The sequence below is a fragment of the Felis catus genome, chromosome D3 (genome assembly GCF_018350175.1).
Source record: "Felis catus isolate Fca126 chromosome D3, F.catus_Fca126_mat1.0, whole genome shotgun sequence".
Classification (NCBI taxonomy): Eukaryota; Metazoa; Chordata; class Mammalia; order Carnivora; family Felidae; genus Felis; species Felis catus.
In genome coordinates, this window is record NC_058379.1 from 55,434,080 (window position 1) to 55,458,351 (window position 24,272).

Below are 24,272 nucleotides of genomic sequence, written 5' to 3' on the forward strand. Positions count from 1 at the left end.
GAATCTGTTTTCATGAATAGTGCCTAATCCAGCAAAGAGCTACTAAGAATATTCACTTAACTTTATAATATGTTTACTGTTTGTACAGACACGGGGTAGATGACATTTTTATGCTCAGCCTATTTCAATGGTTAAAGTCAAATTGTTATAAAACCCAAAGCAAATGTCTTAGGGAACAATTAAGGAAGCATAACAATTAATGATTAATGAGTTAATAGTAAAGTGAATAATTTCTGATTATTATTTATAGAAGCACTTATATAAGTGTTTGACAAAATAAAAATAACTATGTTACAGGTACTTCTGTATTGACACCTCATTATAGCTGTGGCATGATTATGATGTATAATATCACATACGGTGTCCAGTAAGTTAGGTATAACCTATTTAGCCATTTTTTCTTCCCACTTATAATAACATAACAATGTAAATGAGCTAATTATTTTGTTTAAAAAGTATTTATTGGGCACTTACTATGTACAGGCACTGTTCTGAAAACTAGAGATCTAGTAACAATGTGTAACAAAGGATCCTATACTCATGGGAGACTATCTTCTACCAGGAAAAGAACATAACCAGGAGATAATTAACCAGGATAATTTCAGACATTGATAAGTATAAGGAAAAAAAAATCCGATAAGGTATTATAATGGTAATGGGAGGGTGAAGTTATCAGTTTAGCAATATCAAAACAGCGTTATAAAGTAATTCCTTTCAGAAAATATAAGCCAGCTAATTTTCCATACTTATAATCATTTTTTGTTCACTGCATAAATATATAAATATTTCATTCATTCTCTTGAACATCCTATTATGCTATACATCTTTCACATAGGTTATACTCCCCCATATCTGAAACCTCCCATTTTATGGCAAACACATCCTGTCACTTTAATCTTTGCAGAAGAGAATATGCTTCCTTCCTTTCTTCACTATAAGTTAAACATAGCCCTCCCTGAGACCACTGTCTTATTGTCTGAGTAGGGAAGAAACTGCTTCTTCCCGAGCAAGCCAATTCTTAGAGATAGCACAGATCTTAGCCTGAATCAGGCCTTTGATAAGCAAACTATGCAACCAAGAGCCATACCTCCTCTATCTGGCTCACATACTCCAGGAGGCAATATTATTCTGCCTTAATCATCCCAATGGTTGTTAAAGAGTACAGATAAATGTACTAGATTATTTTTTCTTATTTTCAGCACCATCCTTTAAAGCAAACTGAAATTTGAAATGAAAATATGCATTAATTTATACATAAAGTTTTATTTGGGTGAGTTTCTACATGAAATGTCCAAGAAATGTAGAGCAATGTAAGATAATGGGTGATTATGCTGAGTGAAATAAGTCAGTCAGAGAAAGACAGATATCATATGTTTTCACTCCTATGTGGAAGTTGAGAAACTTAAGACCATGTGAGAAGGGAAAGAAAAAGAATAGTTACAAACAGAGGGGAAGCAAACATAGGAGTCTCTTAAATACAGAGAACAAACTGAAGGTTGATGGGGGTGAAAGCGCAGAGGGGCAGGGAAAATGGGTGATGAGCACTGAGGAGGGCACCTGTTAGGATGAGCACTGGATGTTGTATGTAAGTGATGAATCACAGGAATCTACACCCAAAGCCAAGAGCACACTATATACATTGTATGTTAGCTAACTTGGCAATAAATTATTTAAAAAACAAACAAATAAGTAAATAAATAAAATGTATTGTTCAATAAAAATAATATAACTATTAATCCCATCTTGTTATTTTAAAATTGAAATAATAACATAGCATTTATTTTTTTACAATTGTGGGTGATGGTCAGTGTTAGTCTGTGTGGGCTGGAGGAAGGAAGATAAATAGGTACAGAATAAATGAATCTATAGGGTAGAATTACCATTAACTAATTATTTTAGTTCTGTGATGCTTAATAAAATAGCTTCTAGCCACATGAGTCTATTTACATTTAAATTAACTAAAATTAAAAATCAAGTTCTTTAGTCAGAGTAGCCATATTTCCCATGCTCAATGGCCACACATGGCCAGTGGTTACCATACTGGACAGTAGAGATCATGGCCATCATCACAGAAATTTCTGCTGGACAGTACTGCTCCAGTTAAACTGAAGTCTATACCATAAATGGATAGGTATCTTTGGAGACATAAACTGAGACAAAATTAAGTCCTAGGTTTTTGCACATTTGACACATCTGCAAGTAAAATTAATAAAATCATTTTTGTAAAATTAGTACTGTCATCTCTAATTGTAAACAGCCAAATTCTTTAAGCAGATATCTGTAAGCTTTTTATGGAAAACACTTGACATTACAGATTCAGAGGTTAATTCTCCCATCAGTGCATGCATAAATCTTCTATAAATGTTAATAGGAGAATGTTAATGAAAAATACTCTAAAATCGACATGAGAATACTTGCTTTCCTATGAAAATCTATTTTCTCTTCATTTGAATCTACTTAACTTGAAATTGTACTTAGCGTTTGCATAATTTTAAGTTTTTATTTATAATTAAATAAAATCTCTTTTTGAATTCTTAACCTCAAGTCTATTTTTCTTTTGTAGCTCAAAATTTGTGGTGATGTAGAATAAATTGAGATGTTGCCCTAAAAATGCATTTAACAACTTAATAATTCGACTTAACCTCATATTTGCTTAGTTTTTTTTTTTTTATAAATGATTAGCCCTACAAAATACTCCTGATAAGAGCAATGCTCTTTCTCTACAAAATGCAATCTACAAAGGAATGTTAGCTTTCTTTGAAGTTGAGTTTTGACCTAGCTCTCCTATCCCATCTGTACTGGATCTTGGTCATATACAAACTTAACCTAAGAGATATGATGAGAGCTCCTAGGAATCAAAAAAAAAATTATTTCAAAATGAGTAATAAATTTAAATAAAGCACACATGCTCACAGACAGAGTTCAAAGCTATGATGGCTTGATGCTGAGAACACTGAGTGCAGTTCCCAGGAAAGAAGTTTGGTAGTGCACGCTTGTCGCTCAGGGTGTGTGTGCCTCTAACACAGCTTGCTGAAAAACAAATGCTGAACGCATTTTTTTGAAAAACAAATGCTGAATCTTCATTTTTTTTGCCTTTTTACACAAAAGAGAAAATTCTCTTTAGATTTCTTTCAGTTAGTGAAGGTGGGTACTAAGGTGGGTCTTTCATGAAAGTGAAGTGGTGAAATGCAAACTTTCAAAAAGTAGGGGATATCTATAATAGCACAAAGGAGGTGGATGGAAGCAAAGCTCTACTAGGCTAAGGAAAATGACACCAGCCTTGAGTCCAGAGGAACAAAGGAAGAGAGCCAGAAAAGATAAACAAAGTTAATACAGGAAACACTATATATATTGGCTCTCCTTTCCATTCTCATATTCTTTAAAAGTGATAAGGGGCGTCTGGGTGGCGCAGTCGGTTAAGCGTCCGACTTCAGCCAGGTCACGATCTCGCGGTCCGTGAGTTCGAGCCCCGCGTCAGGCTCTGGGCTGATGGCTCAGAGCCTGGAGCCTGTTTCCGATTCTGTGTCTCCCTCTCTCTCTGCCCCTCCCCCGTTCATGCTCTGTCTCTCTCTGTCCCAAAAATAAATAAACGTTGAAAAAAAAATTTAAAAAAAAGTGGTAAGATTATGTAAGGTAGTAATTATAGCAATGTTTTATGTTTATAGTAATTATAAACATAATTACTATATTATAGCAATGTTTTATGTTTATAGTAATTATAGCAATGTTTTATGTTTATAGACATAATGTAACAATAATAATATAAAAAAGAGGAAAAGAGAATAGAGTTATATAGGAATACTATTTCTATTTATCACTTGAAGTAAGTTAATATAAATCTGAAGCTGATGCTGGTAAGTTTAAGATACATGGTAAGACCTGGAACAACTACTACTTTTTCTTAAAAAAGAACAAAAATAAATCATTAAAGAAGTTAAAATACTATATTAAAAATATTTATTCAATGCAAAAGAAAACAACAAAGAAGAACTAAAAGAACAAAAAAATACATGAAGCATACAGAAAACAAAAAGCAAAATGGCACATATAGACCCAACAACATCAATAATAACATTAAATGTGAATTCATTAAATAACCCAATTAAAAGACAAAGTTTATGAGACTGGATTCAAAGAAAAACAAAGTAGTAACATACAACTATATGCTATTTAAAAGAGACACATTTCATTTTTTAAACTTTTATTTTTTTATTTTTTTTTAACTTTTTTTTTTTTTTTTGAGAGTCAAAGAGACAGAGCATGAGCAGGGGAGGGGTAGAGAGAGAGGGAGTCACAGATTCTGAAGCAGGCTCCAGGTTCTGAGCTGTCAGCACAGAGACCAACGTGGGGCTCAAACTCACGAACCACGAGATCATGACCTGAGCTGAAGTTGGATGCTTAACCAACTGGACCACCCAGGTGCCCCTAAATATTTTTAGAAGAGACATGTTTTAGATTCAAAGATAGAAAGAGATACAAGAATTACAAGAATGGAAAATGATGTATCATGAAAACAAGAAGCACAAAAAAGCTAGAGTGAGTATACTAACATCAGACAAAATAGACTTTTTAAGATACTACTACAAAGATACTACTAGAGTAAATGAGAGGTGTTTTACAATGATAAAAGGGTCAATCCATCAGGAAGATATAACAATAACAGTTGGATCATACTTAGAGAATTCAATGCCTCACTTTCAATAAAGGTAGAACTAGGCAGAAGATCAAAAAGGAAACAGAAGATCTAACAACACTATAAACCAACTAGATCTAATTGACATCAACAGAATACTTCACCAAACAACAGTGGTATATATATTCTCCTGAAGTGCCTGTGGCTCATTCTCCAGAAGAGTCCATATACTAGTCCAGAAAGCATATATCCATAAATACAAATAATTCGAAATAAGTAAAAAAAAATTGTTCTCTGATCTTAATGGAATGAAATTAGAAATCAATAACAAAAAGAAATGTGGTGAACTCACAAATGTGTGGAAATTAAATAATACAATTCTAAATAACCAACTGGTCAAAGAAGTAATCAAAGGGAAGTCAAAAAATAGTTTGAGATGACATACCCAAACATGGTATGCAGCTAAAGCAGCAGTGCTTAGAGAGCAATTGTAAAAACTTATATTAAAAAAAAAGATCTCTAACCAATAACCTAATCTTCTACCTTAAGACACTGGGGAAAAAAGACAAAACCTAATGCAAGGAAACAGAAATAAATAACAAAATTGAGAGCAGAAACTGATTAAATAGAAAATAGTCAAACAATAGACAAAATGAATGAAACCAAAAGGCTGTTTGAAAACATCAACATAATTGATGGCCTGTTACTTAGACTGACAAAGAAAAAAGAAAAGAAGATTCAAATGACAAACATAAATGCATCAGGGGTCACCACTACTGACCTCACAGAAATAAAAAAGATTAAAATAAATAAACAATTGTCTGCTAACAAATTACTTAGGTGAAATGGGAAGATTCCTAGAAATACACAAAATACTTAAATTGAGTCAAGGATAAGCAATCCGAATAGACCTATAAAAAGTAAACATATTGAATTACTAATCAAAACTACCTACAAAGGAAGGCCCACGCTCCTATGGCTTCACTTCCCAGTGTTACCTTTGTCTGAATGCCAGGCAAAGACATCCCAAGAAATGAAAACTGCAGCTGACATCTCAGGAATATGGATATAAACATCCTCAACAAAATACCAGCAAACCAAATCCAGCAACATGTCAATAAAATTATACACCATGATCTATCGAAATTTATCTCAGAAATATAAAGTTGGCTTAACATCTGAAAAGCAATTAATCGTATCAATAGAATGAGAAATAAAAACCATAAAATCAACTCAATAGATACCCAAAAAAGCATTTGACAATGTCCAACGCTCTTTCATTAGAAAAATCCAACCAAGTAGGAAGAGTAGGGGACTTCATCAACCTCAGAAGAGACGTGTACAAAAACCCATAGCTAACAGCTAACTGAAGGGTGAAAGAATGGATTCTTTAATAAAGATTAGGACCAAAACAAGGATCTATACACTCTTGTCATTTCTATTCATAAATGTAGTCACTTTTAACCATAAATGTGGTTCTAGCTACAGCAATTTTATTTAAGAAATAAATTACAGTATCAAGATTAAAAAGCAGTAAAACTATCCTTATTTGCAGTTGAAATGCTTTTGTATGTCAAAATTTCTAAGGAATCTCTTAAAACTCCATTAAAACTGAAAACTTAGTTCAGCAAGTTTTCAGGATATAAGATCCAAGTGCGAAAGTTAATAGTATTCTGTAAAGTTGCAATGAATAAACCAGATACAAAACTTTTAGAAATTACGTTTACAAAAGCATCTAAAAGAATAAAATACTTAAGAATACATTTAACGAAAAAGTGTAAACCTTATACTCTGAAATGTACAAATTATTTTTGAAATAAACTAAATATACAAGAAAAAATACCCTCTTCATAAATTAGAATACTTAAAATTGTTAAGATGGCAATACTTCCCATATCGATCTCCAGATACAATGAAATTATTACCCGAATCCAAGCTGAATTTTTTTTAGAAATTAATATGCTGATTTAAAATGTATGCAGAATTGCAAGGAGCCCAGAATAGGCAAGTCAATTCTGAAAAAGAAGAACAAAATGGGAGTACTCACTTTTCCCAGGTTCCAAACTTGCCACAAAGTTGTGGTAATCAAGATAATGTAGTAATGACATAGGATAGACACTGAGGTGAATGGGATAGAATTGAGAACCCGGAAATAAACCCATGTGCTTACTGTCAACTCACTTTCAACAAGGGTGCCAAACCACTCAATGAGAAAAGAACAGTCTTTTCAACAAATGGTGCTAAGACAACTGGAGAAAAGAGCTAAAACTATAAAGCTCAGAAGAAATCATAGGGGAAAGCAATTTCATGCCTTTGTATTTGGCGATGGACTCATAGATATGACATAAGAAACATAAGCACTATGAGAAAAATAGATAACTTGGATTTCATCAAAATTAAATCTTCTGTGATTCGAAGGGTGCTATCAAGAACATGAAAAGACCACCCAGAGAATATATTTGCAAGTCATATACTTATGATAAGACACTTGTATCTAGAACATACAAAAAGCTTACACAACTTTTTAATAAAAAGACAAATAGCCCAACTTCAAAAAAAGGTCAAAGGATCTAAATAGACACTTGCCCCCCAAAAGACATACAAATAACCAATGAAAAGATGCTTGGCACTATTACTCATCAGGGAAATGCAAACCAAAAGCATAATGAGATACCATTTCATACCTACTAAATGGGTAGAATAAAAAAATCCAATAATATGTGTTTGTGAGGATATGGAGAACTCAGAGCCCTCATATACCCTACTGGAAATGTAAAATGATACACACAATTTAGGTATGGCAATACCTCAAAGGTTAATCACAGAGTTACCATATGACAAGCCAGCAATACTATTTCCAAATGTATGTCCGAGAGAAATGAAGGCATATGTCCACACAAAACTCGTACACGTATGCTTATGGCAGCATTATTCATAATAGACAAAAGAAGAAAACTCAAAAGAGCATCAGTTGATGAATGGTTAAGCAAAATGTAGCACTGTATATCCATGCAATGAGATATTATTTGGTCATAAGAAGGAATGAAATACTAATACATGCTAAAACAAGGATGAACCTTAAAAGTATTATCCTAAATGAAAGAAGCCTATCACAAAGACTACATATTACATCGTTTCATTTACATGCAAATCCAGAATAGGGAAATCTACTGAGCCATAAAAGTAGTTTGATGGTTGCTGAGGGCTGAGAGAAATAGAGAGACAGAAAGTCACAGTTTAAGGGTATAGGGTTTCTTTTTTTTCCCTCTATATTGAGATATAATTGACATACAATATTATGTATGTTTATGGTGTATGTATGTATGTTTAAGGTGTACAATGTTAATATGACTACCACAGTAGGTTCACAAGTACATCATTTCTTTTTTTTATGGTGAGAACATTTAAGATCTACTCTTCAGTGATTTTCAAGTATGTAATACAGTATTGTTAACTATCATCACCATGCTATACATTAGATCCCCAAAACTTATTCAACTTATAACTGAACGTTTGTCCTTTTTGACCAACATCTCTCCATTTCCCTGAACCCCAGCCCTTGTTAACCACGATTCTACTGTCTGTTTCTATGAGCTGGGCTTTTTAAATAAATGATATCATACATTTGCTACAAGTGGCAGAATTTCCTTCTTTCTCATGGCTCAATTATACATATGTACTTATATACAGACATACCATCTTTATCCATTCATATGTTGACAGACCCTTAGGTTCTTTTATTATCTTTGTTATTGTGAATAATGCTGCAGTGAATATGGGAGTGTAGATATCTCTTCAAGATCCTTATTTTATTTCCTTTGGATATATACCTATTAACTTTCTGAGAAACTCCCATACTGTTTTCCATAATGGTTTTATCAATTTACATTCTTTTTAAAAAATTTTTTTTTAATGTTTATTTATTTTTGAGAGCAAGAGAGACAGAGCATGAGCAGGGGCAGAGAGAGAGGGAGACACAGAATCCAAAGCAGGCTCCAGGCTCCAGGCCATCAGCACAGAGCCTGACGCAGGGCTCGAACTCACGAACCATGAGATCATGATCTGAGCCGAAGTCAGTTGCTTAACTGACTGAGCCACCCAGGTGCCCCTATCAATTTACATTTCTACCAGCAGTGCACAAGGGTTTCCTTTTCTTCACATCTTTACCAGCACATGTTAGTTTTTGTCTTTTTGATAAGAGCCATTCTAATAGATGGGAGCTAATATCTCATGGTAGTTTTGATCTGCATTTCCCTGATGGTTAGTGATGTCGAACATCTTTTCATGTACCCATTGGCCATTGGTATATCTTCTTTGGGAAAAGTCTATTCAGTTTTTCTACTCACTTATTAGTCTTTTTTTGGGGGGGGGGGTTGTTTTTTACTATTGAGTTGTACGATTTGTTTTTAAATATATTCTGGATATAAACCCCATATCAGATATATGATTGGCAAGTATTTTTCTGTATGTTGCCTTTCATTTTGTTGATTGTTTCTTTTATTGTTAAGCAACATTTTAGTTTGACATTGAAATATTCAATGATTTTTGCTTTTGTTGCTTATGCTTTTTGTGTCATATCCAAAATACTGTTGCCAAGACTAATGTCAAGTTGCTTTTCCCTTGTTTTCTTTTAGGAATTTTATGGTTTTGGATCTTATGTTTAAGTCTTTAACCATTTGCAGTTAATTTTTGTGAGTTGCATAAGATAGGGATCCAATTTTATTCTTCTGCATGCAATGGTCCAGTTTTCCCAGCATGATTTATTAAAGAAGCTATATCATTTCTTCATTAAGCATAAGCTTTCTTGTCAAATATTAATTGACCATATATATGGAGTTTATTTCTGGCCTTCTGATTTTGTTTCATTGATCTACATCTCTTTTATTCCAGTAACATACTGTTTTGATTACTATAACTTTGTAGTCTAGTTTGAAACAAGGAAGTGTGATACCTCCAGTTTTCTTCTTCCTTATGATTGCTTTACCTATTCACTCTTTTGGGTTCCATACACAACTTATATCTTTTTTTCCCTATGTTTGTGAAAAACACCACTGGAATTTTGATGCAGATTGCTTTGAATCTATACATGGTTTTAGGTAGTATGGTCATGTTAACAATACTGATTTTTCTCTTCCACAAACACAGAATATATTTCCATTTATTTGTGTCTTCAGTTTCTTTCATCAATGTATTATAGTTTTCAGTGTATAGATCTTTCACCTCCATAGTTAAATATATTTGTAAATATTTTACCATTTTTGATGATATTGTAAATGGGATTGTTTTATTTTTAGTTATTTTGCTGTTAGTGTATAGAAATATAATAATTGCTCTATGTAAACATTGTATCCACATCTTTACTGAATTCACTGAATTCACAGTTTTTTGGTGGAGCATTTAGCATTCCTACATCTAAGATCATGTTGTCTTTTTAAAAAAAAAAAAGAAGTTTACTTCCTCCTTTCTGATTTGGATGCCTCTTATTTCTTTTTGTTCCCTGATTGCTCCAGCTAGACGTCCAGTACTATGTTGAAGAGAAGTGGTAAAATGAGTACCCTTGTCTTGTTGTGGTTTAGGGGGAAAGCTCTCAAATTTTCACTGTTGAGTATGACGTTAGCTGTATGTGTGTCATATACGCTCTTTTATTATGTTCAGGTATGTTCCCTATATAGCCAATTTGTTGAGCAATTTTATAATGAATGGGTTTTTTTGTCAAAGGCTTATTTTGCATCTATTGAGATTATCATATTATTTTCATCTTTCATTACACTGATGTGATGTAACACATTTGTTGATTTGTATATATTGAACCAACCTTCCATCTCAAGGATATATCTCACTTGATTATGGTGTATGATCCTTTCAATGTGCTGTTGAATTCATTTTGCTAATATTTAGTTGAAAATATTTGCATCTATCAGGGATGTTGGCCTGTAGTTTCCTTTTCTTATAATGTTCTTATTTGACTTTGGTATCAGAGAAATGCTGTAGTATAAGTTGTAATGTTTCTTCTTTCAGATTTTGAGTCTTTGTTTTTCTTAGAGAAGCTAAAATTTTTTCAATTTTGTTTATGTTTTCAAAAAGCCACCTCTTGGTTTCATTATTTTCTGGTATCTATTTCATTTATTTCTACTCTGATGTTTGTTATTTCCTTTCTTCTACAAACTTTGGGCTTAATTTGGTATTTTTTCTAGTTCCTTAAAATGTAAAGTTACATCGGGGAGCCTGGGTGGCTCAGTCGGTTAAGCGGCCGACTTCGGCCCAGGTCATGATCTCGCGGTCCGTGAGTTCGAGCTCCGCGTCGGGTCCTGTGCTGACAGCTCAGAGCCTGGAGCCTGTTTCAGATTCTGTGTCTCCCTCTCTCTGACCCTCCCCCGTTCATGCTTTGTCTCTCTCTGTCTCAAAAATAAATAAACGTTAAAAAAAATAAATTAAAAAAAATGTAAAGTTACATTGTTTATTTAAGTTTTAACAAAACTATTAACAAAACTATTTTTCCACCTATTTCACAAGTTTTGGAGAAAACTTGGTTTCTTATTATGAAATCCTGAATAAACTGACTTGGAAAAGAGAAAAATACTACGTCAGAAACAAGGAGACAAGCATACAGATGGTTTTATTTTGTACATCATTTTTCAAATATATCAATTTAAAGAGCTCATGTTTTATTGATGAAACACACCTAAAAATGCATGCACGTTCAGTATTTCCACACAATAAGTGATTAATAAATGTTTGATTACTTGCCAATTGACTGAATGAATGATGAATGGGATATGTGTTGCAGAGGATCTGTAGAGAGAAAACTTTGACAGGTTTACTGCATTACACTGCACTATGCCCATCATATGGTTGGCCCTTGACAAATATTTATTTTCCTTTTCACTCTTTCTTCTCTTCCACATGTTTCATTGACATTTTTCATAATGGTACACTTTTGAGTGGAATGTAAAAGAATATGGAGAGGAAAGACACAGTTTTCTTGAAATGCTTGCTAACCTGCCTCCAGAAATCATAAGGTGGATTTTGTACAGGGGATTTTTGAGTTGAAGAGAACATGTACTCCAAATCCACCATTTTTATTGTATTTAAATTACAGAGAATTTAACCATTTGTTTTGTTTCTTAGATTCCACATGAGTGAAGTCATATGGTATTTGTCTTTCTTGGTCTGACATTTCACTTAGCATAATGCTCTCTAGGTTCATCCATGCTGTCGCCAATGAATGAATAAACGCAAACAGAATCAGACCTATAAATACAAAGAACAAACTAATGGTTGCCAGAGAAAAGAGGTTAGGAAGATGGGAAAAAAATGAATGGGTGGGGGGAGTGAGAGATACAGGCTTCCAGTTATGGAGTAAATAAGGCATGGGAATAAAAGACACAACATAGAAAACATGGTCAATACTGTGCTGGCATTGTACGGTGACACATGGTGGCTACACTTGTCATGATCATACCATAATGTATAGAGAAACTGAATCACTAGGTTTTACAACTTAAACTGATCTAACATTGTGTGTCAACTATACTCAAATAAAAAAAATTAATCACAGAGAATTTAAATAAGTACATATTCCCTCATCATTTTTTTTAGAAACTGATTTAGAAAATGCTAATTTTCCTTTTATCTTATTGTGTCTTAATCGGCATAAGAGTTCTACATATTTACTATGGATATGACACACTAAGAAATATATTATAACGCAAAAAAATCTGAGAATTGTCTAGGGCAACTCTGAGTAATGTTTACTAACTAGTGTTATCATGGACTTATCATTATAGATTAATGATTGTTGATAATTATCGTGAGTGTGGTGAGCGTGATGTAAGTATGTGAACTGAAACCGTGTTTCAGAGTCAGATGATGATGATAATTTTAAGCTGAATAGGGTTATCTCAGGACTGGCAAAGATGCTCCTACTCTCCTAACCCATGCTCGGGACACACCTTTTAATTGATCATTTTTTCTACTGAACCTGGGCAAAATGTATCTCTGGACCAAGCAGTTACTACCAAGTATTTACAACTAAAACAAAAAGTCATATCTATCTTTCATTATAGGATAAAGATAATTCAATTGCCATGTTGGCTAGAACATCTCTCAGGCAAGAAATGTAAATTAGGTAGATAAGAAATAGTTTTGGAGACATGATCAGGCATTTGATATTTAATCTGACTGTCCATAAATAATACAATTCCAAAACTATAGTATGGCCCCTCAAGTCAACTTGCTCAATAGTTGGCCAATTGCTGGAAGACCAAGAAACCAGGCAAAAGTGCCTATAAAATACAGCCAGATCTTTGGTAATTACTGTAGATTAACTCAATTCCAGAATTTGTTTAAAACATAGACTATATTTAACGTTGATCTCAACACTGTGCTGGGTAGTTAGGTTTCAACTACAAACAAAACATTATACATACTTGCCCTCCAGATATTGGTTTTTATACTAGTCTTTTTCCCTATTACTATTTCTTTATTTTCCACTAATCTCTGGCAAAATTTTTGTTGAATATGTCAGCCTGTCTCAGTCTTGATAAGAGAAAATAGGGAGAGATCTGCCACCATAATTGGATCAAAATCTGAAAGTCCCGAGAACATGCTTCAGATTTGGCATGATATCCAAATTAAATCATAGAATCCCAAGGGGTTAAAATTCAAGACAGTGTGAATATTTGACAATGTGTGCTCCTTTTGGGGGGAAAGATAATATCTATATCATTCTCAGTGCCCAGAAACTCCTTCACAGACATGATGGAATGCTAATTTCTATTTTCTCTACTCAGTAATAGTGACAATGCTGTCATAATAAAGAAGTTCTTAAAATTCAACAATGGCTTTGGGGAAGAATGTGATTTGATACTGAATTTATCTCCTAATATTAAGGAACTATAAACCTGAATACAAAAAATATAGCTAAAACACAATGTAAAGAACTTAAATTAGGAAATGTAAAGTCCTCACAGAAAAAATAAGCTAAATTTAAAGAAAAAAATACCTTTTTTGACTTTATAAATTAGGACAAGAATAGGCAGGCCAAGAATGTTAGCACAGGGGTGCCTGGGTGGCTCAGTCAGTTAAGCATCCAACTTTGGCTTAGGTCATGATCTCGCGGTTCATGGGTTGGAGCCCCATGTCCGGCTCTGTGCTTACAGCTTGGAGCCTGGAGCCTGCTTGGGATTCTGTGTCTCCCTCTCTCTGCCCCTCCCCTGCTGGCGTTCTGTCTCTTTCTCTCTCTCTCTCAAAAATAAAATAAAAGAATTAAAAATTAAAAAAAAAAGAATGTCAGCACAAAAATTATTTTAGTTCAGTTATTCCTAGTTACTATAAGATAGATGGTTCAGAAAGCTTAATTATTTTTAGTGTAGCAAGATACACTTCAATACATTTTTTTTACTTGAATTCTTCCTAAATATACCTGAGAAAGTTAGTATTCCCAAGCACTACTTCTTTAGCATTGTAGATGATAACTAAATTCTCTCATACCTCACTACAATTCTTCCTATCAGATAATCCCTACTAATTGCCCTCATCTTTTTCTTTCCATACATACAATATTAGCTAAGAACAACATACACTTTGCCATCTTCCAGCCAGTCTGATTCAATATACACTTGTGAGAAATTGCACTAAATGCTAACACCTCAGAGATGGATGATATACAGCAAAACCTTGGATTACAAGTAAGTTGTTATGCAAGTGTTCCACAAGACTAGAAAACAGTTCTAATAAATCTTGATTTGATAAGCAAGTGATGTGTTGCATAACAAGTAGCAGAATGTCACATGATCACAACTGAGCCAATGGTTCTTGAAATTCGCTTTGATATATGAGTGCTTTGGATTATAAGCATGTTACCAGAATGAATTATGCTCATAAACCAAGGTTTTATTGTACATTTCCTTTCTGGTTCAACATAGGAGAAAAATATACAACCTATATTCAGAATCTAATGTAATTTGTATAGAACTATATACCAGTTCTAAGTGACAGAAGAAGCTAGTTACAGTCATTATTATCAGGGAAGATTTCACATACCTGAACCAGTCATAGGTAATAGATGTACACCAGGTCAAAGAAGTATGTGTGTGTGTGTGTGTGTGTGTGTGTGTGTGTGTGTGTGTGCGCGCGCGTTCGCGCGTGTGCAGGGTTGGGGGGGCAATTGGGGAGCTGAAATTGGGTAGAACGAGGAAAGCAGACACAGTGAATATTCTGAGTGAAGGAAGTTCATGTTCAAACACAGTATTAAAGTGGCTGGAACTCAGGTTTCATCAGAGGGAGTGTTAAGCACTAATGCTGAAATTTAAACATACTTCTTAGGCACTGGAGGAGGAGGAACCGAGAGTGTTATGGGAGCGTGAACTAGGAAAGGCAAATATCCCAAAAATGGATGTCAAACAGCTTTGTGTGGACAGCAACATCTACACAGAGACCTACTTTAGTGATGTGCACTACCATCCACCCAGGTCCTCATGATAGAAACCAGGTCACCAAAATCCCTTGCTTAGATTATTTCAAAGGTAGTGGAGATTATCTTGATTCTACCTTGGTTCATCCAGGTTCAGACTCAACAGACTAAGATATCCTAAAAACGAAGATCTTAGCCCAATTAATGACTTCTATAGCGACACTGTCCAAATTAATAAACGTAATTTACAAAAGATTTTGAAATATGGCTCTGTTTACTTTTTCAGACTTATCTCTACCACTATGTCCCCCTACACTCCAAAATCCTGTCATACTGAAGTTCTTTTAGCTCCTGAAACCTGCCATGCTCTGTCTTCCACTAAGTCTCTGCCTGGAACCAGTCCTTCAGCACAGAATACAAGGCTTCTCTTTTGTGTAGCTCCTACTTATTCTTCAGTTTCTTACTTACATGTTTATTTCTTCCACAAAGGAGGTCCTGACTCCCCAAATCCCAATCAATGTCTCTCCTAGTGCTCCTACCTCAGCATGTCCTCTTATCCTGCCTCCAACTTCTCTCTGATGAACAACCTGACCCAACCAGCCTCTGAGAAACAGGGACCACCTCTGTCTTTTTCACCCTTGCATTTATAACTGTCAACATAATACTTGGCTGACAGGAGGGGATCAAGAAATGGTAAATGATGTATAAAATGGAAAACAGATTTAAAACATGTAATATTAAATATAAGCTCCAATATAAGTGTTAAATAAGAACTACCAGTACAAATAGTAAATAGTAAATCAATCCCCATTTACTTTCTCACTCATTAAAAGTTACTACATGACTTGGGAACATGGTTCCTTAATGAAAGTTTCATTAAGAAGCAACTGTCACTTTATTAAAATTAATGTTTGAAATGATCATGCTTTGTATTTCAGGTCAAAACCTGGAATCAGTCCTTCCTAATGTAGACAGACATTCTTTAATTATATTTATCAAACCTATGTGAAATACTATGGGAGTAAACATTATCCCTATTCTCCAAAAAGGGGAGTTCCAAGAAAACTCGGTCATACTCATTCTCTGTGTCCCTACATAATAATATTTTTTTCAGGAGGTGCAGAAATAAGTTTAATTTTACATTTTTCTCTTGGCATTTTTGAAATCTACCCATTTGTGAACTTCTTACAAACAAATGTTAAAGTATATGATTATCTTTTGGTCTTTATTGATGTTTTCCAGTGTTGTGAAACTTTCATGCCCAGCACATATCTTTATTATTGCATGTGTTCTCCTATAGGCAATTATCTATGTATACAACTGCCTCACTCAATGGGCTGGATTTCTTTTAGAGCAGAACGCATTTTATTCATTTCTGCATCCTCAGAGCTCAGAATGATGCCTGGCAAACAGCAGATCCTCAGCACATGCTCGTTCAACAGACAGAATCAAGATTACTTATCAACTTTGCAAATCTAGTACTTCGATCATATTAAACACCTTAGTGAATTAGAAGAGCATACTATTTGGTCTTCTAAAATGCAAATGGAATCACATCTTGTCCCTGCTGAAAAATCTTCTTCTTGTTCCCTTTCCCTGTAATATAAAGTTCAAACCCTTCAGAGATCCTTCATGATCTGGCTCCTGTCTCATCTCTTTCCTGCCTCTCCTCTGGTCCAAAGCTCAGCCCAACCACCTATCATCTCAGGTGTACAATACATTCTTCCTATTCTTTAGCACCACTGGCTGCTTATCATTTCCTTAACTTCCTGCATTGTTTCATTCACTTACATTCCTATTACGAATAATGACAGATCCTTTTCATTTTGTCCTGAGCCCAAATAAAATATTTTGTAATAGTTTTTTTTTCCCACTTGATTCTCATTGCATTTGCCAAATGCCTAGCACTTAACTCAGGGCTTGGCACAGAGTAAATAGCAAATACTTGTTGATGACTAAACAAAGGATCGTTAGCAATAAAGATGACTCCCTCACTTTATGAGTTAGTAAATTGAGTTAAATTTGAGTTAATTTCTTTGAACCCACCCAATTTAGTCAGTTGCAGAGATCTGAACCATCTTTCTTCCCTTTTCTGGTTGGAAACTATTTTTCTTTTAAGATCCAGGTAAGGCGAGATTTTTTTCAGAAAAAAAAATCTTTTCTGTTCCCCCCAAACTTTCATTCCCGCCACTCATCTCAATAAAGTGAGTCATTCTCTTATACATGTGGCTTGTTTACAATCCTAAATGACTGCACGTGGTGGACTGTCACACTGTAATGTGTTTAATGTCTCCCTCTTTTTCTTGATGCTCCTGGAGCACCAACCTCTTTACATTTCTTTATTCCCGGTGTTCAGTATGTAATTGGTACCCAAAATTATTTCCTAAATTCAGATGAAAAGTCAGTGTTAAGATACTGTGTTAAAATATCAATTTAAACTTATATTTAATTTCCATAATACTATTACTGTAACCACCTTGAATTTTTTAAAAAAGCACACAAAGCCAATGAACTGTTTTACTATACATGTCTTTTTCTGAGGAAACCATGTATTGAATCATCCCTCAATTCCTTGAAATGTGCTTTTGTTCTCACCACTCAAGTGAAACTGCCTTCTGGATGGTCTCCGGGGACATCCAAGTCAAAGGTTTCTTTCATTTTTCCTTCTCCTCTATACCCAAAATGATCCATCACCACCCTTTCTTGTACTCTGGGACTGGATGAGCCAGGTTCTCTGTTTTCTGCCTCTCTGTCAGTTTCACATCCATCCATCCTCACTGCTTTCTCTTCTTTCAGCCAATAGAGAAAGGCTTGGGTCTGCTGGCTGGCCACTTCCTGCCTGGCTTCCTGTTTACACAGCAGGTGACCCCTGCTTCTTTCTTCCTTAGTCTTTCTCCTCTCTGTTGGCTTCGCATTTCCACCTGTCATCCACTCATGCCTAACTGACCCTCTAGCACCTGAAACTCTGTAAACTCAAAAAAACTGGCACTGCTCGTACTTCTCCCTTGGAAAAGTTCTCTGGACCTCCGGTCTCTCATATCCTCAAACTATTCCATGAAGTGTTGAAACATCCATCCATCCTCCTGCCCAAGATCATGGTCGCTGCATCACTCTCATGCTTATAACTTTCCATGGTTCTCCATGCTCAAGGACATAAATCAAGTAGTGTATCAGGACTGGACATGGAAAATATCCCCCCCCCAATATGCTTTTATGCACCCTTAGTCCATCCAAACCCATGGCTATTTGCTTCTAGGTCATTTTGGTGAACTTCTTACATTTGTGACTTTACTCTTCCCTTTGCACCTCCTCAAACTTCTCTCATCATGACTATCCTTATTCTTTGGGTTCACGCAAACTCTTTCCTCTATGAAACCATCTTTAATTGCCTACTTTGTGTTTTTGCCAACAGTTTTGTACATAATGATTGACATTCATCTATTTTTACCTTTTGCTTTTGTTTATGTGGTAGCTCTTTCAGAAGCAAGTCTATAGCACCCACAGTCACTGGCAGGAACCCTGCTTATACAGGAACTGAGGAACAGTTGATGACTGGGACAACTCTGACCCAGAGGTGATTTCCTCAAATAATACTAGTTTTGTTGAGCTTTTCAGTGTTACAGAGGCATCTCTAATGAGAAGGCTAACACTAGGAATAATATCTCACTTCATAAAAATGTAGACATAAGTATCACTGGTTAATTTTGGTCTTTAAAAATTTGCTTTTGGGGCACCTGGGTGGCTCAGTTGGTTGGACGTCCGACTTGGACTCAGGTCATGATCTCACAGTCTGTGAGTTCGAACCCCACGTCGGGCTCTGTGCTGACAGCTCAGAGCCTGGAGCCTGCTTTGAATTCTGTGTCTCCCGCTCTCTCTGCCCCTCCCCCACTCCTGCTTTGTCTCCCTCTGTCTCAGAAATAAACATTAATTTTTTAATTTTGCTTTAAACTGGTTAAAGGATAAATAGGGGGAGCACAGAGGATTTTTAAAGGTAGTGAAAGCTCTCTTTGTGACACCACAGTGATGTACACATGTCACTATACATTTGTCCAAAACCATATAATGTACAATACCAAGAGTGTGCCCTAAGGTAAACTATGGACTTTGGGTGATTATGATGGTATCAATATAGAATCATCAATTTTAATAAATGTACTACTCTGGTAGGGAATGTTACTGGGGAAGCGTATGCATGCGTGGGAGCAAGGCACATACGGGGAGTTTCTGTACCTTCCTCTGAATTTTTCTGTGGACCTAAAACTACTCTAAGAAAATTAAGTCTTCAAAATATTGCCTGAAACACCAAAGCAAAACCAATTTAAAAACAATCAATTGTCTTTATATTTAGTGTGCACACGTGAGAATCACAAGACCTCATAAACCTCCAAGTATCTCCTTTACCTGTCTGCAATGATGCTATCCTCATTAATTACCATATTGGAAATCCAATCCATTTAAGTCGCTGGTTTTTTGTTAATTGAAATATATTTGACATACAACGTTGTGTAAATTTAAGGTGTATATGTGTTAATTTGATACATTCATATATAGCAATATGATTGCCATTATAGCAACAATTAGCACCTCTATCCTACTGCATAATTATCATTACTTTTCAGTGATGGTAATAATTAAGATCAAGTCTCTCAGCAAGTTTGATTATTATAATATGATTGTATTGTCTATATTCACTATACTGTACATTAGATCTCTAACACTTATTTACTACTTGTTGCAAATTTGTACCCTGAAACAACATCTGTCCCATTGTCCAACCCCCACCGCTGGTAAACATCTTATTTTCTGTTTTTACAAGTTTGGAATTCTAAATTTTTTTTAGATCCCACATGTAAGTGATATATCATAGTATTTGTCTGACTTTTCTCACTTAGCATAATGTCCTCAAGTTCCATCCAAATTGCAAACAGCAAAATGTCCTTTCTCATGGGTGAATAATATTATATATATATATATATATATATATATATATAATTAATATATAGAGGATATTATATATATGGTCATATCCTATTTATCCATTCATCCTATATATTTATATATTCATATATATTTATATTCATCTGTATATATCACATCCCATTTTTCTATTCATCGATTGATATGCACTTAGGTTGTGAATAATGCTGTAATAAACTTGGGAGTATATCTTTGTGACACCCTGTTTTCATTTCTTGTAGATACATACCTAGAAGTGGAATTCCTGATTAATACTGATCCTGATTAATTCCTGATTAATACTGGAATTCCTAGTCTATTTTTAATTTTTTTGAAAAACTCTCATATTATTTTCTATAGTGGCTGAACCAATTTACATTCCCACCAACATTGTACAAGGGTTCCTTTTTCTCCATACCCTCTCCAATACTTCTAATCTTTTGTCTTCTTGATGATAGGCATTCTAACAGGTGTGTGATAATATATCAATGTGGTTTTGATTTCCATTTTCCCAATGATAAGTGATGTTGAGCATCTTTCATGTACTTGTTGGCCATTTGGATGACTTCTTTGGAAATATGCCTATTTAGTTACTCTCCCCCTTTTAAATCTGATGCTTTTTGTTACTGAGTTGTTATGCACTCTTCATATATTTTGGATATTAACCTTTTACCAATATAAGGTTTGAAAAATTTTTCTCCCATTCTCTAGGTTACCTTTTCATTTTGGTTGTCTCCTTTGTGGTCCAGAAGTTTTAAAATTTGACACAACCCCATTTGTTGATTTTTGCTTTTGTTGTCTGTTTTTAGTATTATATTCAATTAAGTCATTATTTATGGTGAAATATTCAAATGAGAATCTAAAGCCAAGAGAAATAAGATTATATACCTATTACTTGGGATAGTATTCATATTCCAGATTAAGTTAAGAGTCAGCTACATAGTGGGAAGTTGGGGGAAGTCAGGTGGCAATGTGAAGAAAGTGTTGGTATAAGAAAATGGGTGAGATGAGATCAATATGATGTATTCCCACATCATTGCATATTTTTGTTCAACAAACATTTTGTAAGGAGTAAGCTTTATGCCTGTAAATCACTTTAGGGTGTGAACATAAAATCCAACACTTGTACAATTTACCATCAAGCCACCTTGTCCTTATTCCTCATGGATCTTTTTCCCTAGGATTTCAGGAAAAAAAAAAAAAAAAGATGTTCCCTGCCCCCACCCCCCCCCAGCTGAGGTAATCAAGATAGATGCTATAAAGGAAGTGACATTTGAGTTGGACAGATTCCAACAGGGTCAGGAAGATTTTAACAAGCAGAAATTGCAAGGAATCTAGATCTATTTCTATGAGTACCTGTTATATATTCACAGAAATAGGTCCTAGAATAAATGCCTATAAAACACCTCTGGGAATGTATTATATACTCCAGACTCCTGGAAAACAGGTGTAACTAAAAGGAAATAAGGAAGGAAGAAGGGATAAAGAGAGGAATAAAAGACAGTAGTATTTACTAGATGAAATAAAGTAATATGCTTCTCCAAATTGCCAGTCTCAGTAAGTACTTGGTAGGCTATTAAAAATGGACATTCAACTTCCCAAATAAATATTATGAGTTGAAAACATTTTTGCAAGACTCACCTAAGCCCCAAACTCGAGGCAATAACAACCACTACAACAATTCCATTTATTATCTACTTATATAAAAATGCATACAGTCTTATTTGATTGCCCCAATTGCCTATAGGTTAAGTATTATTATCCCACTGTAACTAATGAAGTATTCAGGCTTATAAGGTAAAGACTTGCTCCAAGTCACAGAGTTGATCAGAGTGGCTTCTGATCAAGGAGTAATTATGAGCCATAAAATAGCAGCTGGGGGTCTCAGCATCAAGTTAAATTTGCTGTTGCTCATTTTCAGGCCTTTCCCCATGATCTCAACTTAAATTGCATGGCTGAAACGTGGGCCAAACTTTGGGGGGCTTAAGTCCAAATTCTAGAAATTCTTAGTGTAATCATAATCATAATATCATTGGGTCTTAGTTCTCCCATCTGTAAAGATGGGAATAATAACAGAGCTAAGTCCATTGGGTTATATGAGGGCTACATGAGTAAGTTTTAGAATAGTGCCTGATACATGGTAAGAACTCAGTAAGGTTACTTTTCATTATTATTCCTTGGGATGAAAGTTTATGACTTGTTATTACTTAATCCTTTTCTTTAAACTCTCCTCCATCTTATCCTTTTGACTCCAAATAAACCCAAGATCTCCATTTCACAATATTTTTTTAAATCATACTAATAACAAGATTACAGATAACTGCTTTCAGGAATATACGTTAATATTCATCACATATTTTTTTTCTTTTTTTTTTTAATTTTTTTTTCAACGTTTATTTATTTTTGGGACAGAGAGACACAGAGCATGAACGGGGGAGGGGCAGAGAGAGAGGGAGACACAGAATCGGAAACAGGCTCCAGGCTCCCAGCCATCAGCCCAGAGCCCGACGCGGGGCTCGAACTCCCGGACCGCGAGATCGTGACCTGGCTGAAGACGGACGCTTAACCGACTGCGCCACCCAGGCGCCCCAATATTCATCACATATTTAATATTAACAAAAACAATGTAAATTTATTATATTGAGGCAAATTAGAATGTATTACTCTTGGTCTCTGGTATTGATTTTCTTCTTTTCTTCTTTCACCAAATTTGGGTCAATATCAGTGTTTCAATGAGTCTCGGTAATACCAACTATTCTGAGACACGTATGTATTACTTATGGGTATATTAACTATAGTTCTCTCAGAGTTCCTCTACCATTCTCAAAATACCCATGGACCTAATGATATTTTTAACCCTTGTATCTTATTCCAAATGACAGAATACAAATATAAAACAAACACACATACAAAACAAAACAAAAAACCCACCCCCTAACCAAAAAAAACATTGAACACAAAAGCATACAAGATACAATTCCTATTTCTTTTTGAGCTATTGATTAATCATTAAATAAAGACAAAGACAATAGTTGGCCAGTTTTCATTGTTTTGTATTTTGGCCAAAAATGTCGCATACATAGAATTGATGGCTGAAGGATCAGTTGAGATTTTGTATTGAACCAAATGAACTCATACGTTTAAAAAGGAACCTAAAATGTATATTTTGCTGCATATGGGGAATTAAAATCAACCACCCTTTGCACATTTCAGGGTATAAATTTTAGAAGCCCCTTGTCTTCTTCATTCTGTTAACATAACAAATGTGAAATGAGCAAACATAGACTGGATCATGCATAGATATTCACATATGTTGACTTTACCCTTTCTCTTCCTTAATAACAAATCAAGAATATAAGCATATTCACTGGTAACCATGACAGCATAATGATTCAGAAGGACACTGATTTGCATGTTAGGAGTCACTTGAATGCGTTTCAATTGCTTCATCTATAAAATGAAGCAGTTTGAAAAATTATATTATTCTACAGAGAGTTAATTTAACAGTTCCTGAATAAGGCACATATTTTTAATATATGTATATATTTTACATATATTTGACATGGTATACATAATATACTATATTTTATATAGTGCAAAAGCACTATACACATTTAAATTTAGGTTGAAAATATGATAGACACTACAAAAAATCATATGATATTATATTCTTCTTGTATATCTTTTGATTTAAAAAAAGATCCACTAAGGACAGAAGGAAAAAAATGTGTCCAATAATGAGAAGAAATGAAGCCCATGTAACTCATGTAAAATATGAAACACATACATACTCTCTCTATCTATACATTAATATATATATATATATACGTGTATATATATATATATATACACGTATATATATATATATATATATAGGTAAAATACATGAAGACGTCATTTTAAATTGGCAGTAAAAAAAGTAAGTCTAAAATTTACCTTAGGGCTTTTAAGGACCCACTACTATCCATTTATTTACATTTGTGCATGAAAGCAACAAATGGCTACATGCTTAGTTTTCCAATAGAGGCACCTAGTATATTATTTTTATTTTGTAAAATAATCCATATAGAAGAGCAAAACAAATATCTGTATAATAAATGCCACTGTAAATATGTGCCACTTACCAAGGAATTATCCACTAATTGTTTTAAATATCTGCCTTTCTGGATAGCTTGCTTAACATAGTCACTATATGGTCCATAGAGTAACTAGTCCTACAAGCATCAACCAGTGTGTGGGTATAGTGAAAAGCACAAGGCTGCAAAGTCA

General features: G+C 34.5%; 1 protein-coding gene across 10 annotated transcripts in view; it reads right to left on the bottom strand.

Moving 5' to 3' along the window:
* The window catches only part of NOL4 (nucleolar protein 4), a 426,082-nt gene that overhangs the window by 184,622 nt on the left and 217,188 nt on the right, over positions 1-24,272 (bottom strand). The window lies entirely within an intron of this gene.